General features: G+C 51.0%; 1 protein-coding gene across 4 annotated transcripts in view; it reads left to right on the top strand.

Annotated features, from left to right (window-relative positions):
* Positions 1 to 318: 318 nt before the first annotated feature.
* Positions 319 to 5,100, top strand: part of ZNF148 (zinc finger protein 148) — a 40,713-nt gene continuing 35,931 nt past the window's right edge. The window contains exon 1 of one of the 4 annotated variants that reach the window (XR_014585729.1): positions 319 to 814. The gene's annotated coding sequence lies outside the window, so the exon portion shown is untranslated. Of the gene's footprint in view, positions 815 to 878; positions 4,344 to 5,100 lie in introns of those variants that run through there. The other 3 variants (XM_083840648.1, XM_083840646.1, XM_083840647.1) reach the window with 3 other exon arrangements.

Here is a 5,100-nt window from a genome sequence, read left to right as displayed (position 1 = left end):
GTAAACTTCACCCAACAGAATCATTAGGGTTGGGAGAGACCTCCAAGGCCACCTGGTCCAACCATGCCCCTAGGACCAACGCGACCCGCTAAGCACGTCCCCAGGCACCGGGTCCTGCCTTCCCTTGGCCACCCCCAGGACGGTGACCCCAGCACCTCCCCGGGCACCCCGTCCCGGTGCCTGACCGCTCTTTCTGAGCGCGGAGCTCCCGCGCACCGCGGCTTCGGCCCCGCGGAGCCGCCGAGCCCCCGCTCAGCGGCACCGAGCGACACCGCGCAATCCAGCGCGGCGCGGGGCTGAGGGCTTCGCCCGGAGGACGCCGCGAGCGCCCGGCCCCGGCTTGAGGAGGGACGGAGGAGGCAGGGAGCCGGCGAGGCCGTGCCTCCCCCCCCCCCTCGGGCGCTGCGGGGCCGCCATGTCACCCCGCCGCCTGGCACCGCCCCGGGCTCGGCGGCTCGGGGCCGGCCTCCGCCGGGAGCCGGCCTCCGCCCGGGCCCCGGTGCTCACGGCGGCGGTCCTCCGGGCGCCTTTCCCATGCTGCACCGCGGCGCGGCGGCGCTCTGTCGCTGTCACCGCCAGCAGGAGGCTGAGGGGAAGGCGCCGATCGCGCCGCCGGAGCCGGAGCGGGAGCAGGAAGGGGCCGGAGCCGCCGCCGCCGCCAACTTCCCCTCGGCCTCCCCGCGCCCCGCCATGCCCGGGGCCTCCGCGCGGCCGCTCTGAGCCGCCCCCAGCCGCCGCCGCCGCCCCGGCCCCGGCCCCGGCCCCGGCCCCGGCCCCGGCCCCGGCCCGCCTTCTGCTCGCAGCCCCGCGGCCGGTAAGTGCCGGGGAGCCGGGGCCGGCCGGCGGGGAGGGAAGGGGAAGGGAGGAAGGGGCCGCGGGGGAAGGAAGGGGCAGCGCCGCGTCCCGCCCGCATGGGCCGCGCTTGGCCCCGCCGGCGGCTGAGGAGCGGGGGGAGGCGGCGGGAGGCCCCCCGCGGCTCGCTCGGGGTGTGGGGGGCTCCCCGCCGGCCCTCCGGCTCCCTCCACGTCCCTCACGGTCCCCCCGCCCCGGTTCCCCCCGCTGCCCCCCGGCCCAGCCGTCCCCCGGCGCGCCGGGCCCCGCCGCAGGCCGCGGTGGGGCCGGCTGACAGACAGACCGACAGACAAAGAGCCGGGGCAGCTGCCGACAGACCGACGGACAGCGTGTGTCCCCCCTCACCCCGTCCCCATCCCCGTCCCCCCTACCCCTTGCGGCCGTATCCCCCCCCTGCCCGCCCCCATTGTTCCCGGTGTAAGGCAGGTGAAGCGCGCGGAGTTGTGGAGATGGATTTATTTTTTATTTATTTATTTTTTTCTCCCCCTCTTAAATAACCTTTCCCGAGTCGCCGCTCAGCTGCTCGGAGGAAGCTTTTGGAAGTGGCCTTTCTGTGGTGCTGGGAGCCTCTAACAAGTGCCAGGCGGGAAGTGGTGGGGAGGGCAGGGAGCACGGGGAGTCCAGGCTCCGAAAGCTTTCCCTCTCGGCTTCCCTGCCCCGGTCCCTGCCAAATCTCAGCTGGGATGAGTGCAGCAAAGTCTTGATTAAGCTGGCTCGTAAAAAGGGAAGGCATTTATGTCGCGGACGTAAATCATCTCTCCGATCGCTTCGCCTTCACAAAGTGTGCGGAGCAGCTCAGAGATGTTTTGCGCAGTGGTAGCAGACAAGCGTGCGGATCCCGGCGATCGTGGCTTTGGTTTTGCTTTGAAAGTCTGCCGGCAGCGTGACCTGTGCACGTGTGACAGTCCGGTCCAGGAAGTTTTAGGTGACAGAGATGTTGTACGTCTGTTCAGCAGCATCTTTGCCTTTGGTACCGGGAAGAAAAATTACAGGGGGCTGTAGTTTTGTCTCCAGTGGGATCTTGGTTGCCTTTTTAATTTGCCGTACTTACAGATTTCAGCGAGGCTTTTCAGACTTGCTGGCGGTATGTACCTGGGCCTGTCACGCTTACGTATTTTGGAGTGCCCATATCAGATTTCTTTGTAAGCGAGACAGCTTTTGCGCTCATTCTCCACGCGTTTGGTGATGCGTGCCTTGCGAAGACAAGAGGTGGAGAAGTAGTGCTAACCTACATCGTTTTTTACAGGTGTTCTTAAGCTTTACTCAGAATTAAACTAGATAATGGTCGAACCCAGACTTGAAGTCTCTCCTGCCACGAGAAAAGTTGCGTGCCTGCAGATGGGGTTGGTTTCCCGGTGCCCCGCTTCCCGCGCTGGGGATTGGGGCGCTGCCGGTGACAGCTGTCATCTGCTGGGGCTGGGCTGGGAAGCTCCGGAGCTCCTGAGGCCTGGTCACACGTGGATCCAGTGGGATCTGCAGGCTCCTGATCCGGGGTGCAGTCAGATTCATAGCGGGGGCAGGCAGCCTTGCTCTTGTTGCAGTGATAAAGGGGAATTCTAAAAAAGTTAATTCTTCAGTTGCACTGTTTCCCTGAAAGCAATTCTTACGGCCTTTCCTCCTGAATATTCAGCTGAATGCATGCACGTATTCAGTTTCCAAAAGTGTTTTCTTTCTTGTTTCTGTATGTCTGCATGCTCTTCTTCCCCAAACGTGTGTAGGCAGTGAGCTCACAGAGCTGAATAAAGCTCAAAAGGACGAGGCTGACCCCTTGCATGTAGCTTTCCTGTGTACACGTACGTTTTCTGTCTTTGCTCCTCAGGCTAGGGCCTGAGATAACAGATGCACTTATAACCTATGTTTCTGTTATTGTTCTCCTTGCCCATGTGTGTTTAATTGCTGTTGTATTGCAAACATATTCTACTTATGGAAAATCCCTAATATAATGGATTATGAAATGAAATCTTAAGTAGGTAAGTAGCTGCGTGAAGACCACAGTGGTTAAAAAAGTACTATCTGGAAGAAAAACTACTCAGAACATTAAAGGTTACGTTGCAGGCTAAATTGTTGACGTGAAGGAACCTCCTGTAATGCTATTATGTAGTTTCTTAAAGGACAATTTTCGCTCTTCAGTTCAGTGTGTTTGAGTTTATTGGTACTAGGATTTAAAGCTTTGTAGAGCATGCGTATATTCTAGAGAGAGTTGGCGTGGTAGAACCACCGGGGCTGGAAATTCTTACTACCAGTTGAGAACTTCTGTGTACCAGTAATGTTAAAGATGAATTACCAGAATATTATGAATATATTACTCTAGTGAAATATAATAACAGTACATCTGAAAGAGCTTAGCTCGCTTCTAGCCGGGTTCTTTGCACTACAGGTTTGATGATGTAAAATTGGAAATGGTGAAGATCAGGGTATTAGGTGTTAGGCTGTTGACTTAGGTAAAATATTTAAAATTTACCAACGGGGAGGAAAGGTTTAGCTGCTTTCTAGTATTGTGGGAAAAAGCAGAGTGGGATTGTCTTTTCTATCTGCTGCTAGAATTAGCAATGTGTTTGTGACTAGGATCTCTGTGGGATCTCTGAATCTTCCTCCTGTGAGGACCGTTAGGTGTGCTGTTGTCCCACTGTAATTATTACAAGGGGAGACCTGTTTGTGGCGAGCAGCTTGATGGAGCGAGTGGGCCTCAATCTATCTAAAAAGGCTTTAATTGTTTAGCATAGTTTGGGATTAAGCTTGATTTAATTTTGGCTCTAATATGAAATAGATTTTTGTGTGAAGTAACTAAAGTTAAATAAGAAATGGTGACATATAAATCTTTGACAAATAAACTTACTGGTATTGTTCTGGAGTTCTTAAATGTGGAACCAAAGTGTCTGATTTTGTTTTCCAAACTTAAAAATCTTTTCCACTGAGTGAATGTGAGAAGGAATGAAAAGTAAATGCCACTGGAAATATTTTAAAGACTCCTCTAAGTGGATCCAACAGAGAATAGCATCACAGAATCATAGGTATGTTTTATTTAAAATAAGCACTCTTTCTGCCTCTGTCTGGCATTTTAATGATATCTACCTTTCAAATCAACGTAATTTACAAGGAAATAGATTCAAGCCTTTAGCTCTCAGTCTGATCTGCAGAACTGAGTGCCTGAAGACAAATGAAGTCCCACAAAGCTTCCACGGATGTAAGTAGACATGTGTGTCTGCTTCTAACAGGTTACAAGGCTCATGTGAAGCACCACTACAGTGATTAACTCATATTTTAATTTAATTTTATTTTTTGGACAGAAATTCGTTTTTGAAAAATTGCATTTCCTGGAATACTGACATCCATGAGAATATTTTTTTTTGCGCTTCTGTATATCGGAATCTGCGTGGAAACCCTTGACCTAGCAGTGAAGTTTAACACACACTTAACTTACTAGTTTTTGGGAGCCGAGACAGCGATTGACAGGACGTGTCAGAAAGCAGCAGCCATTGGCTGTAACATAGGTGGGTGTATGCCAAGCACAAACTTCCCCCTAACAAAAGAAAACCCATTCAGACTTTCATGAGATTTATTTTCAGTTACACAAATGCTTTTAGTTACTTCATTCCAGTTACTTTTCAGTGCAGTTAAAAGCACAGTTCCATCTGTTTAGTTCATTAGTGCACTATATGTTTTTCAATATACATTTTTTATCATCTCATTAGAATATTTTATACACCAGCAATAATGTCATAAACTACACAAGTGACATAGGTTAAACCTATTTAACTTACAAATTATCGCACAAATTAAAAAACTGTAACATATGTGAGAGTGTTCCAGTATTATTTCTGATTAAAATGCCTGCCCCTCACTGCATATAGAGATTTTTTTCATATATTATTCTGATACTCAGCATTTTGGATAAAGTATCTGGAAAAATCCATAATAAGTTCTCACAGGACTTGATTATAAGTGTGCCCTAAGAGGAAATTCAGCGTCTTTTAGAAAGATGGCAGAAAGTTCAACATGCAGAAAGGTTGAGTCTCCTGATAACTTCTTCCATGCCATCAGAATTTTACACTGGGAGGTAATACAGAGACTGTTATCACAGTTGCTCAGAAGTAATTATTAGCGTACTTTTATGATATTGTCAGTGTGTTAATGTATTTAAGCCTGATACTGCGAGGCAGCTTTTTCACAAATAAGGTGATACGGTTAATATGTTACTAGTTTATGTTACTTCGTGATTTCATTCCCTTTTGTGGAACAGCAAGGCAT

The sequence above is a fragment of the Anser anser genome (assembly GCF_964211835.1).
Source record: "Anser anser genome assembly, chromosome: 6".
NCBI classification, from domain to species: domain Eukaryota; kingdom Metazoa; phylum Chordata; class Aves; order Anseriformes; family Anatidae; genus Anser; species Anser anser.
The sequence above is the reverse complement of the archived record's forward strand: the minus strand, read 5'-3'. Positions and strand labels throughout refer to the sequence as shown.